Source organism: Armigeres subalbatus, chromosome 1 (assembly GCF_024139115.2).
Source record: "Armigeres subalbatus isolate Guangzhou_Male chromosome 1, GZ_Asu_2, whole genome shotgun sequence".
Classification (NCBI taxonomy): Eukaryota; Metazoa; Arthropoda; class Insecta; order Diptera; family Culicidae; genus Armigeres; species Armigeres subalbatus.
In genome coordinates, this window is record NC_085139.1 from 2,156,226 (window position 1) to 2,171,210 (window position 14,985).

Here is a 14,985-nt window from a genome sequence, read left to right on the forward strand (position 1 = left end):
ATGGAACTTGCAAATGCGAGCAAATCGGTTGAGAATAAGTTCCCGAAAAATGAGTGACATTTTTTACGTGATTTTTTCGTATGAATTTGTATTTTGGCCATAACTTCTGATCCCATAGTCCGATCTGACCAATTTCAAATAGGAAACAATGGGACAGGATTCTTCGTCGAATGCTACTTGTTGCGAGCAAATCGGATGAGGATAAGTGCCCGAAAAATGAGTGACATTTTTTACGCGATTTTCTCGTATGAATTTGTATTTTGACCATAACTTCTGATCCCATAGTCCGATCTGGCCAATTTCAAATAGGAAACAATGGAACAAGATTCTGCGTCGAATGCAACTTGTTGTGAGCAAATCGGTTGAGGATAAGTGCCCGAAAAATGAGTGACATTTTTTTAGTAGTTTTGCGCACACACACACACACACACACACACACACACACACACACACACACACACACACACACACACACACACACACACACACACACACACACACACAGTCATCACCTCGATTCGTCGAACTGAGTCGATTGGTATATAACACTATGGGTCTCCGGGCCTTCTATAAAAAGTTTGTTTTTGGAGCGATCATATAGCCTTTACGTATACTTAGTATACGAGAAAGGCAAAAATGGGGATCAACCCTTCCACTTTTTGAAAAATGTCCAGTGGATCTTCCAAAGAATTGATTATGGATAATAAAAAAAATATTCCGTAGACATAAAAAAAACTTTAAAATATTTTAAAATCACGTGAAAGTTCTGATGATTTTTACAACAACAAAAAATCACCGTGACACCGCCGAAAAATTTCCCGTCGAAATCTAAAAAAATTGTTGTTGGAATACTCGTTTTGAACAATATCCCGCACAAACTCCAAAGGTTTCGGCTTCTCTGGTAAGGATGTAATTGTCTATGATAGGTTGTTCCTTGATGATTAGATTACAAAAGGTGGCTGGGTAACTAACTATCGTTACGAACCAGCGAGAAAAAATACTCTCTCAGTCGTTTCGCAACTTCAACAAGTTCCAAGGTCGTGGAGTCTTCGATGTCTAGGGTGATCTCTGTATGTCGCCCTTTCCCGCTGATAGCGTTAACCTTACCCCATAGCTCCGCAGCAGTTTGCATGGGGTTTATAGACTCCAGGAACTCCTCCCAAGTGGCTAATTTGCCTTGTCGTATATAGTTTTACATACGGCGTGCTTCGACCGATATGTTTCGAGGGCTTCATCTCTCCTAGAATGATTTAGTGGGAGTCTTCACACAGCCCAGAGAGCTCTGACCACCATCTTAGGGCCCTTCTCCCGGGTCGATTTCTGGTTCTTGGAACAGTTTCTTCACCCAAAGAACGTATGATTTCGGCGAGGGTTGAAGCATCGGTTGGGGTGTGGTTCCTCAGTCTCGTGTTAATGCTACTAGCGTAGGCAGCCAAATATGCTTTAACGTAGCGCCAACGAGGCCTAATCGAGGCGATTATCATCATTTGTATTGGGCAGTGGTTACTCCCGTACGGGTCCGTTCCTGCATTCCATCGAATCGCAGTGGCAAATGAACTACTGATCGCTGACCCATCAATGAATGTATGGGAATGTCCATTGAAAAAAGTAGGGGGACCGTCGTTCAACACGAATAAGTCATTTGAACCGAAGCAGTCAAGAATAGCATTTCCTTTGGGGTCGGCTCGAGCGCCTCCCCACGCCGGGTGGTGCACATTCAGATTGCCTAGAATTAAGTGTGGCGTTGGTGAATTTTTGATGACCTCGTCGATCTTCCATTTCACGTTGGCATGGAAGATGGCAATTAATTACTGAGACGTTCGTGTAACCTTTAATTCTGATGTCGACAATAGGCAAGTCAGAATCAATTTTCAAAGGGTTGAGGGGAATCCTTTGAAGGACCCCAATGCCAACAGGCTGGCGAAAGTTGGAACCCACTTTAATTGTCCATTTGTGCTTTCCCCTAACGCTCTATCCATCGTATTAATTTCTTCATTCGCTATGACCCACGGTGAGCTGGCATGGGTCAGCAGTTCTAAATTCGGAAGGTTATTCCAAAATCCGTTAATATTCCATTGCAGGCAGAATTTGATGGGCTTGGGTTGTGCTGGCGTGGGGAAAGTGGAAATAGTTGCCGGTGGATGACTAGTTATTTCCTCGCTCAGGGCGGTGCCGGGACGAGGGGGAATGGTTTGGCGAACGGAGACAGGCGGTTGGATGAGCACGAACAAGATGACTTGCCACACGTGACCGGTGACATTGGTTGACCAATCACGGGTAGGGTTGGGGTCAATGACAGGCAAAAAATGAGTTTTTGAGGTTGAGGCTATACCTATTTCAGGTATGGGATAAACCATTTTTATCAACCACTGGTTGTAGATCGTTGAGTCAGTACAAGCAAATGCCGGTAGAGCGTATGGTGGCAAAGTTCTTCCTTTTAGAATGCGATTTCGCCGAGTGCAGATGTGGGACGTACGATATAAGACCGGGCTGCGGAACTTGGGCTGCCCAAGCTGTCTAAATAACGGTGACGGCTGTGGCATGATGTCGGGGGTGAAGTTGTATTCCGCTGACCCTGGCGTTAGGGCCGAGTGCTTCGGCCACGATCTAGTCGTAGAGTGATGAGTTTATCAGCGCTTCGACTGGAAGAAAATAATCAGCTTCCACTGAGAGCGATGAAGATGATCCAGAGGGCAAACAAACACATTGGGTCGGTCACCAACAAGGCGGAGAACCACCCGTGCCTGGTACTGTTGATCCGACACGGGTAGATGATTGATTGGTGCTTGCAGTAGAGGAGTGGGACTTACCACGCGGGTACGGGCTGCGGCACCCGTGAAACCCAAGCCTCCAGGTGGTTGAGGCTTCGACGGCAGATGATTTTGAACACTTGGCTTTGGCTTTGGCACCACTAGTTTTTGGCTGCATCGTTACAGCTGATTTTCGGCAAGTAGAGGACATGATTTGTTATTTGGGGTATAAAGAAGAAAAATAACGGCTTAATTTCTGCTTCGGTTTCTTTCTTGGGGCGTTATCTATCTGCTCAGTAAACAAAGTGCAATGTTCGCCATGGAGAAACATTTTTTCACTGTTTTTGTTGTAGCAACGCCCTCGCAACGTATACAAACCCCCGAAACACGCTGGCTATCTGGATCATCATTGAATGCTCAAATGATAATATCTTTCCAGAGTGCTCTTTGATTAGGGATAATATCTTCTCATAAGCAAAGATAATATCCTGTGCTGAGATGATATTGCAATGCCTGCTATAATATACGCTTCAGGCTAGCTGCCAAGAATCTCACTGCTTTTGTGGGGTGAGCAATAAGCATGGAGTCATCAGAAAGGTTTATCGAATAGGGCCTGCAGCAAAGCTTAGGAAAAAACGCTGGTCTCTTTCCAGAATTTTGATTCTGTTCCAAGGTAGGAAGTGTTAGGCACTGCATTTTGACGTCGACGAACTGGACTGAAGAGGGAAACGCTGTCAGGAGTAGTGGCTGGCACCCGATCCAATAGAGAACGGAACAGAGTGGTTCCAATAAATAACCAGAGTGGCAGACAAGAAACAAATCCTCTACAGAAACAAAAGGCAGCACGTAGACAGCTGAAGCTGGCTGAAGCGCAGGAGAACATTGATAGAAACGATATACGTCTATCAATGGCACGCAGCAGAAGACTGTGCAGTGACTGAGAGGGGAATTGGCTGACACACAAGACTATGGTGACAGCCAGATTGCAGGAGCACTTCGAGGATTTGTTGAACGATGAAAACTCCTTGGATGGGCATAGTCCACGACGCTCATCCTATTAAACCATCAACACTAGATCAGGTTAGTAAGCTAAATACGCTGAAGCAGTGAAGCTGCTGGGAAGGACGAGATCCCAGTCGAGCTTATTAAATGCAGTTGCTTAAAATAAACGAGGACGAACAAATGCCTACCGGCTGATTGGACGGACTTATATACCCAATCTATGACAATGGGCACAGGCAAGGATGTTTCAATTACAGGCGGATCACCCTTTTCAACTCGGCGTACTAAATTCTGTCGGGTATTCTGTTTATCACACTGAGACCGCTTGAGAAGTCCTTCGACGGCAAATACCAGACCGATTTTCGTGAGGGCCCATCAACGACAGATCAAATGTTTAAACTTGCGGACTGCAGATTCAACGTTGCGGACCCAGTCAACATTTTGGTACGTTAAGCTATTGATATAGACTATTGTATAATAGCCAACCTTATCGTATGTAACACACAGTTTCGTTATATATGTACCAAAGTGGAGGCTGTATAGGTACATATGAATTTTGATTTCCGATTCAATTTGACTTCAAAGGATCATTATTACAAAATTTGCTCTGATTCTACCAGAGGCCCCTTATAGACTAGGCAAGACAAGAGAAAGACTGGAAAGCTTTCTGGGATTTAAAGCGAAAAATGCTCCTTGCAAAACTAGGTGGGAAACTAGACAATGATTTGTGGCACAGATGCAGAATCATGAACAGTTTCAATCGTACAAAGAAGAAAATATTGGGAATCGCATAAAATACGGTAGACTTCAGTGGGCTGATCACATAGAGCGAATGTCCAAAGAAAAAAAATGGCGAAATCAATATTCAACATAGAACCGTAGAACCGGCGACACTACGAACATGCTCGCTGCACGCAGTATAATCAGACCTTGGGGTAGTATTTTTATTTGCAGAAAATGTTATTTTTCCATTTACACACTCAACCATTTTTTATATTTTCTTACATGTAAAATCTAATAAAATCTATATAAGAACTACATATATGTGAAATCGGTTAGTAGGTTCTTATACAGAATTGGAAGGAAATCCAAATTTTGGTTGCGTGCTGGGTGAGGAAAAAATATATTTTCTTATAGTGAAAATGTGGCAAAATTAACTAATTCGTCCACTAATTCGTACACATTTTGGTTAAAACGATTGTACGTTGCAGCAAGATTGGGCGCATCACATTGAGCAAAAGTACGCTGGAACAGGCTTTACCAGATATATTTAAACCAAAGCCCTTCAAAATAACCTAAATCCAATGGACTCTTCTGTGTAAATCCAGAGCCCGTACCAGGCCACACACATAGTTGTAACATTAGAAATCCAGTTTATTCAATTCTATATGCCGAGCTATACATATGGAGGATTATTTTTATTTTTGAATGCGATGCGAAATGGGAATTTTGTAAGGATTATCTAAAGAAATATCCGATGGAATTTCTGAAGCAATTTTTCCCTGAATTCCTGGAGAAATACCGGATGGAATTCCTAAAGGAAAACCCAATAGAATTCCGAAAGGAAATTATAAAAGAATACCCGAAGGAGAAACTTCCAAATGAATTTCTGAAGGAATTTTGGGAGGATTTTCTAATGAAACTTTCAAAATTATTTCTAGACGCGTTTCCTGGACGATTTTTTGAAAAAATTCTTCGAGATATTACAAAATGGCTTGCTGAAAACATTTCTGGAGGATTTTTTCAAAGGAGAACCTAAAGGGATTTTTGAAAGAATTCCTACACGCAGAAGAATCTTGTACGATAGAAACAACTATTTCGATTGTTGCATAAAATAACGTGGACTTTGTTGTATGAACCTTCAAAGTTGTTGTTTCAATACTTATTTACTGCTTGTCGCATGATTGAAACAATAATAACATCGTTTTTTTGCAAACATTTCATGATGTGGTAAAACTGTAGAAACTGATCAACATAAATCTTCCTCTCTAGATGAAGTGAGAATGGAGCAGAGGTAATGTGGAGGACTCTCACTCCCCATGTTAGTTACATCGATCGATTCTGTTTCTGTCACTTTATCCTCTTTTGTTGATGTAATCACTTTGCCGATAAAGTAGTTTCCAAGCATTTCCGAACAGTGACAGCTGGAAAGCATGGTTGAAACAAATATATATATATATATATATATATATATATATATATATATATATATATATATATATATATATATATATATATATATATATATATATATATAAAAGTTGAATCAACTATCGCGTATAGTTGATTCCACCCTATTTTTAATTGTATCAACAATAAATAATGTTATTCATAAATCAATACAAAAATATTGTTGGTTTGAGGCAGAATCAAGTTGATTCTATACCACATTTTTTTCTCCGTGTAAAGGATTCCTGAACCAATTTCTATAGGAATTGCCGGTGTTGAGCCTAATTTAAAGATTAAAAAACACCCAAATAAAGCTTTAAAAATATTGGAATTTCCATTGAAATTCTTGCAGGAATTTCTTCGAAAACTCATCAAAAATCTTGGTGAATTAATATTAATCAAGGAAAAATATTTAATTTTTTTCTATCGAGTGCCCGATTGAGCCCTAGTTTAACTCCACCAGTGTTCAAGTCCACCAGAAACAAATGCTATCCTTTTTCTGGGCTTGATAGAGGAAACTTTATGAGATGCTTCTTCTTCAGTTATGAGGCGCGTTGTTTGATTGTTTGTCTCTAGTCCATTACTCTACAAATCCAAGTGAAAAAATTTTGACAGATCGTATAGCACAGCATAGGAAGATTATTTTAAAATGCTTATATTAAATTACAAACAAAGAAGGGAAAATTGGTGCCGTATTGTTTTGTTTCGCGATGAGATAAATGTATGTTCTGTGAGATGGAAAACGGAACACTTTTCCTAATATGCAATTTAATAAGTTACATTTATGTACAATTACTTAGAAGTCTAAGTAGAAAATGTTGTGGGTTCAAAACATAAGACAACATTTATCTGTTATTTTTTTTAATCATAGCCGTATTAAAATCTGAACTTTTTAATATCTCATGTCAGTCTGTCACCAACCAGCACGTCAAAGCCACAGAAGCGCGCACACTGTAAATAGGTACACTCCAAATTTTCAAAAATATAAAAGTAGCCTTTTTCTGGAGATGTATTTTTCTAAAGGCGACTATCTGAAGCTTATTTTTCGTTGCTAAAAGTAAGCGAAGTAGATTTTTCTTATGGGCGGTACAGTACAACACAATTCGGAAAAGGAAAATCGCGGCATTAGAAACAAGTAATTCGATCTAAATTTTCCACTTTCAAAAATCCGAGTCGTTGATCAAAATAGCTAAATATTCTATTCAACGTGTCTCAAAGTGGCAATCACAAAGTAGAACAAAACACACCACCGCACATTAGATATAAGAAAACCGTGTAACCTATTTTCACAATGAAGCAACTTCTCAAATTCACATTAAACAATTTTCTTTTATTTCTCAAAACCAATGTCATCCATATGAATTATAAATACTTATAGAACAATATAACTCAACAAAGTAGTTTCACTAAGCAGAATTTTTCACCACTATGTAAACCTGCACAGAATCGTCGAACAATTAATTAAGAAAATTTATCTTTCAATTTGCTAAATGTACGGAGATGTAGCGCTGGGTGAATCGAACGTACAGCAACTCCACAAAGTCCAATCAGAACCATGTCAAGGAATTTCTGCGGGGAAGAAGCGGTATACCTACTCGTGCCGCTAACAGCATGACGCCATCCCAAGTGGCTGCGCGAGCTGTGTCGTGACTTTTTCAAACCAGTCTTCACTGTTAAGGATCTTCTAAAGGGAAACACACACAATACTCGTTAAAGTTGTTTCAGCTCTCCATTCGTAAAATCGTTATCGCAATCCACTTGAAATGGCAGCACGAACACATCCTCAGGAACCGGTTGCCATGATTGCCACATTAGTAGCTTCCCAGCAGGGGCCGCTGCGCCTACTCTCACGCACACAACCGCAGAAGTTCCGATCGATCGAAATCCAACATGGCTGACCGCAGCAGTGGCTGGATTTTGTCGCAATGTCATTATCGTTCTCTTTCCCATTGCCTTTGGCAACGCTTCCACACGGGTGGGTATCACACTTTGCGCATGTCTATTTTGTCGTATCGCTTCAGCACGTAGAAAAAAAAACAACAATCTTTACATAACATGGGCCTCCATTAACGGGACAAGGACAGCAGTGTCATTCATTCTCGCTCTCGTAACCGCGGGAACGATCGAACGGAATTTTGGCTCTCGTTACGATGTCAGCTAAAATTAGAGAATTTTTCAATCGATATTTTCCGGGACTCTTGAGCTTATCTGAGGCCGTTTAGGGATCTTCTTGTGTTTCACCATCGTCGTAAGCTTGGCATTTGTGGATGTAATCACGAACCCGGTAATCCACGGAAATTCCTACATTATGGCAGCTGTTCTCTTGGAGGTATGGATGGTATGCAATATGGGGAAAATCAATCAGGATTTGGATCCCATATCAGGCGTGTCGTAAATTCTCCAATTTCCGGATTCTTCGAGAACTATGCCAAGAAAATCTAAGATTGGTTTTCTCATTGGATCATCACTCAGCAACAATGACATGCATGGTTTAGAAAAATATACCACCGAGAAAATAAAAGGCGTCATGATTAAGAACAGGGCTGATGGTGAGTTACTTTATAGATACTTTTTTCATAAGGACTAATTTTGGTAGAATAAATTTCCATTTTTGATATATTACGCATTTCTTTCCAAAGATTTATATTTTGAAATGACGCTCCTTTTCAATTAAATTCTTCTCACAAAAATTAAGAACAAAAAAACAAATTCTTCCAATTGATGTGGCTAGCAGATGGAACAGAATCGATTGAATAAAATGATTTTGATGGAGAGCACAATCTTTATTTCTAAATTCGAAACTTGTGCTAAGTGGATTACTCTTAATTTGACTGTCTACCAATAATTTGGCCTAAATAAACATTCACATTGGGGCCGCCCTTGGCCGTGCAATACCATGCTGAGGGTGGCTGGGTTCGATTCCCGGTCTGGTCTAGCAAATTTTCGGGTTGGAAATTATCTCGACTTCCCTGGGCATAAAAGTACATATTATCATATCAGCCTCATAATATACAAATGCAAAAATGGTAACTTGGCTTATAAAACTTCGCAGTTAATAACTGTGGAAGTACTTAATGAACACTGCGAGGCGGCAATGTCTCAATGGGGGGTGGGGGGGGGGTTGGGGGTAGTAATGCCAATGAAGAAGAAGAAGAAGACATTTTCACATATAGCTCATTCCACACATTTCATAAGTTTCACCGACACCGAATTGCTATGATTTAGATTTTCTGTGCTTTTTATCAATCAACTAGTCGACCCGGCAGACGTTGTCCTGCATAGTAGGCGAAAATGCCCATGCGAAATTGTCATACGAATCTTTATTTTAGTTTTTCACGATTTACTCAACTTTATTAATAATTTTCGCATGAGGAAATATCATATAAACCCGTCGGAAACTATAACGAATGTTTCTGCTGAAGAAATGAAAAAAATCCATCCAGCCGTTTTCGAGTTATGCGGATACGAACACAGACTATTTCATTTTTATATATAAGATAGTCCAACAATTGAACAATCAATAGTCAATAAATTGAAAAAATCATCGAAATTTAACAAAAATGTGTAAATTAAATGGAAGAGGGTGCTTGCTGTCGCTACCAGCCCTAAGCATAGGAACCCTCTTTTTGGCCGACGGAGTCGGAAGTACTCGGCAGCTCATGGCAGCAGAGCTGATTTGAATTCGGTTGAGGCACACCCCACGGCAATTCGTAAATAGATCGTAAAATATTTACTACCATGTTAGTTGATTGTAGTGCAGTTTGCTCTTACCACATTTTAACGCCGATCAACGCCTGACATGCGTTTTTTTCCCTCAAGCCGGACAAATCGTTAGATACCGTCGGCTTGCGGAGCACCAAACATAAAACAAACACTCACACTTTTAATCCGCACGGGTCGATTCGATCGCGGTCCAACACACATCAATCCGTACTTGTCTGGCCTCGTCGGACACTGACGAGGACAGCCCGCCGATCGTGCACTCGATCGACACGTAAGCGCGTAACTGAAATTTGCATCGCAGTCAAGTGAAAGACACATCAATCAATGGCAATGCAAAGCATGGCTACGGTTAAGCAGAACCGATTGACATTGGAGGGTCGGCCGATTTGCAAACAGCGTGGTGCATGGAGCCTAATAATGATTCGCACAGCTTGATCACTATTCATACATACATTATTTATTTTATTTAAAATGGGTGACGATCCCTGGTCCCCGGTTGATTAGTTGATAGCGCTTGAACGAGCGGATGTCACAAATTGATAATTGTCATTTGTAGGGGAAACTGGACACACATGATCCCCGGGGACACAAGATCCCCCCCTGTTTTCTCGAAAAATAATTATTTTTTTATACCAGTGATATGTTCAAATGAATCCGTTAGATAGAATATTGAATCTAAGTAACATTTGATATTAGTTACTTTATGTATATGGGTTTTAGAGAGGTTTTATTATTTAAGCATTTTCAATCCTTTTTTTCTTCAAAGGAGAAAAGTTTAATAACTTTGGATATGCCCAACCAAAACGTACCAAATTTTTACTGGACAAAGTGTTATTATTGTAGAATTGAATAAATTCATTCAATTAACTATTGCTTATTTTCCATTGAATACAAAAACAAAACAAGATAAATACTCAATATGGACACACTTGATCCCCACAGTTAGACACACTTGATCCTGATATTGCATATTTTAAGGCGTTTGTTGTATACCGTCGCATATTATTGTATTATATGTAACTAATTTATCTGTTAGAATTCTTTTCAAAAAGTATAAATAAATTTAATTTCTCTCTAGTTTTGTCAATCAGACAATACACGCGCAATTTGAATTTCTCAATAGGCTTATTATGTAACTAATTTATCTGTTAGAATTCTTTTCAAGTTAAAAAGTATAAATAAATTTAATTTCTCTTTAGTTTTGTCAATCAGACAATACACGCGCAATTTGAATTTCTCAATAGGCTTATTTTATTAACCAGAAAAAAGTGTAGTTGAACATGAACATACTTAGTTTTGATTAGTTTTATTAAATGCATTTTAACATTATTTTCAATGAAAAATAGTGTAAATTAAGCTTTGAAAATACTCAACAAATCACAGGTCTTAAAATCAGTATTGTTCGATCTGGTATTAATTTTTTTCCGTTTGAACTAGGAGAAGTTTGCTTACAATCACCATTTATTTGTAAATCTTCTTAAAGAATTTTTAATAAAAGGCTCATTCAACATCTTTTGGTCAGTCGCTTAAGAGAAATCGCATTTGCGTAATAACAACATTCACAACAAAAATGATGATGCGTGACAGTACCATATTGATGTATGAAGTCATCATCCTGGCATGATCACGGTTGTGGTATTGATAGTAGTCTGGTGATCTCGATGTACCGTCGTCGGAAGAGGCGATGGGTCAAATAGGGGTGATAATGGGTCACTGTTTCAGCTACTTAGAATGCTTGTAGAATAGATTGAATGCATCTGAGGACAAGAAGACCAAAATATAAGAGACCTTTTTGAACAATTCTGCTCTACTACCTCTAGACTGCCGGTGAGAACGATGACCCATTCTCACCCCAGACCCATTGTCATCCCCGATGGCGGTATCACACTCTTTTTATATTGGTCCTAAAACTGGTACATGGCATTGGCAGTGTGGTCAATTTTCAGAGATATAATAGCATAATTAGATTCTAAAATTACAAGGATATATTTATGTATCGATCAACCATTTTTGGTATCATAACTGTATCCATAAAAAAAAAGATCCTCTTGGGAACATCATGGTTGTCGTGATATGACTATAGTCTTACTGTCTTTTAGTGGAGTGAATGGTTTTCAGATAAATCATCATCACCATGCAAATTTTGTTGCTATAGCAGACATTCTATCTGTCACTATAACTCTATTCGAGAACTTAAATACTTGCCTTGCTTAATGCTAACAATATTTAATTTTCGCACGACTGATATTACGGCAGACTATGAATAATTGTAAGGATTTGAGGCTAGACCAATTCTACCTTTCATTAGACTTGGAAGAACCTAAACATGTTCAGCTCATAAAGGGATCAATTTCCCCCTATATGGGGATCAAGTCTCCCGCAAGTTTTGAAAATGCCAAATTTTCTATCTTTCGAAAAATCGATTTTTGAAACTTTCATGAACAAATAATTGCTTCCAATGACGTTTTTGAATAGCTTATTAAATTCTTTATCAAGTCCATCAAGAAGCGTGCAATTCTGTGCATATTACTTCGAGAAATATCCTAAACAAAAAGTGGGGATCATGTGTGTCCAGTTTCCCCTACAGCGCAGCTGATTGGCGAGTGATGATGAGTTTGCTTCGCGAGTGGAGGAGTGCTTCATCGCTTCCGACTTGAAGTGAGTGTCGGCACGCGATATTATCGTTACAGTTTTATGTGCCCTTGGTTGTCTATACATGTATCCTCACCGATATCAAGAGGTGAGTTCGTCCCTAGCTGGTTTGTAAATAAATTGTGCGAACGAGCCATGCTCGGTCCAAGCACCGGGTAGAGGAATGAAAAAAGAATGTTGCGAGTGAAACTCATTAGGAATTGATCTGGTGATTGGTGAACGGAGGGTTGCGTGCAATTGCTAACTTGGTGCTGAGCATTTACATTTTCATTATTCATACAAAGAAAACGTTCAGAACAAAGTGAAGCACAAAGGTGCAATTAGGGATGAATTTCAATAAATGTAATTATCCAAGAAAAACAAAAACAATTATCACAAAGCGTCAAGGATTTCGTCGAATTACCTTCACATATATGTATTCCAAAGATTTATATGTTTTTGGGAAGAAAATATAACATTTTTGTTGTTATCTGCAATTAACAATAAAACACAGAGTCCCAGTGAACTCATATTGACACAATCCAAGCATTGGGAAAAGCTGAAAGATTACAAAATTTGGATAAGTCAGTTCTTAGAGAACATTGAAAGACTGAAAGCTGAGATATTGTAATATAACAGGGTCATACAATTGAAGTGCTATTTTAGAATAAACAGATAAATTGATCAAAACAAAAATATTTCATTTCAATTTCACAAGAAAATATATCACTTTTTGAAAGTTCACTGGTCAAGTTCATCTTTTTCGTCCTTGAGCTTAACCACTCGTCGCAGACGATCGAGGAACGCATCGTACAAAGCCCGCAGGTGATCTTGTGTTATTTTACCTGATGCCACCAGATGTCGCTTCAGGACTTGCACATAAACCATGATGTTTTAGAACAGACGCGGTCTCCATCATGCTCCAGACATTGAAATTCATAAGGTTTAGTTCCGGCTAACACGCTGGTCACTCTTAGCTCGGAATGAAGCTTGAAAACTCCTCAGTTGGGTTTTCTTCACTTTTTGAGCCGGTGTCTGACCCTGCCGTAAGACCCAACCCCTGGTATCAACATCCCAAGCTGCACCAGACTAATGAAACTGGGTACAGCAACCTAAATGTGACTAATTCGGGTCACACATAAGCTACTGTGATCTATGTACAACATGTGTGCTGCTCGGGATAACGATGTGTCCACGGTTTGACGACGTTTTGTAGAACTAGTTCCCAATACGTATTTTGTATTGTATTATTTTAACTCACTTATGTAGCTGTTGTGGGGGTTTCCAAATCCGTATAGCAGACCGCAGATTTTGCTTTGGTAAGCTTTAAGCTACAAAATATATTTTATTTAACTTAATGCTCAATTTCATTACTCACAATCAGAGCTGTAAATATTCGATTTTTTTATGTAGCCCATCGGCCTTCTTTGTCACTTCACTTCTAAACATATACATATTCGGCTCTGCTCCGTCAATTTTCGGAATGAGTATGGGTCAGTGAGTATTTATTTGAAAATCACAAATTATTTAATAATCGTAAAACTGAACACATTTTGATGATTAAAATAAATACACGCATAGATCTAATCCCGACGTTCAATTGAGTGGCATTTTTAGCGTCAAATGTCAATATAATCAAGGCTAATTTTGTTTTTTTTTCGCACGCAGCTACCATACTCAGTGGTAATCAATTGAATGAATTTATGAAGAAGTAAACTGAGTAAGTCATTCTATGTTTTGAATAATCAAAACACGAATGTCAAAAGTCGGAGTGAACGTGCTTCATGAAAGTGAATATTTTATGCTCTGCTCACAATTTTGGTGACCTACGATATCAAGAATCGTATCACATCTCGATTTACCTTTTATTTTTCGTTTACTCTGCATAGAACATATTATTATCATAGGTTATCATATTATAACTGAATGAGCTACTCACGAATTCAATTGGTCTTATAGACACCTTACTTCACCAAATCCAGAGGCAATGTAGGTTTAGCTTAAGATAGAGAGTAGGTATCCCAGATTGTAAGTATAATTTCAATTTAACTACTGCATGACAAACCTTTAGGAATATTCCACGCTATTAATCTAAGATCTAGTTACGGTAATCACTATTCTATAGGCAACATATGCCGTGGATTTTTGTTGATCTGTACATTAAATTTAAAAATTTTAGATTTGAATCACTATTATAAGAAGATCTAGTTTGTAGAGAATTACACCAATTTCGTTGTACCTGGATGATTTGCAATTCTTCCCACTTATTGTTTTGGTCCGATTCGTCGGTGTCCATCATCATCGATAGCGAGTTTTATCTCTCCTTCATGCGATCATCCGCAACTGGTTATTTGGTCACAGTTTAGACTAATAGCTTGACCAGTAGCAGGGGGGTCTCGTCGCGGCAGTAGCAGTTCAATTGCCGGACCTGTAGATTACAAAAAAGGTACCCACAAATTAAGTGCCCACAGCCGGAAAATGTAATGCTGTAACAAAAGTACCAGAAAACTTTTTGACTAGAAAACTTTCTTAGGACCGGTATAAAGTCACGGAATATAGTAAATTACCAGCAGAAATATTTATTTCACTAACCTTTTGGCAATAATTCAGTCTAATTTGTAGCGTATTGAACACAACAATGTTTTGGAAAGCTCATCCAGATTTTCACAGATGAGCAGATGGTTATTTAATCGTAACCCGATTTGGTAGC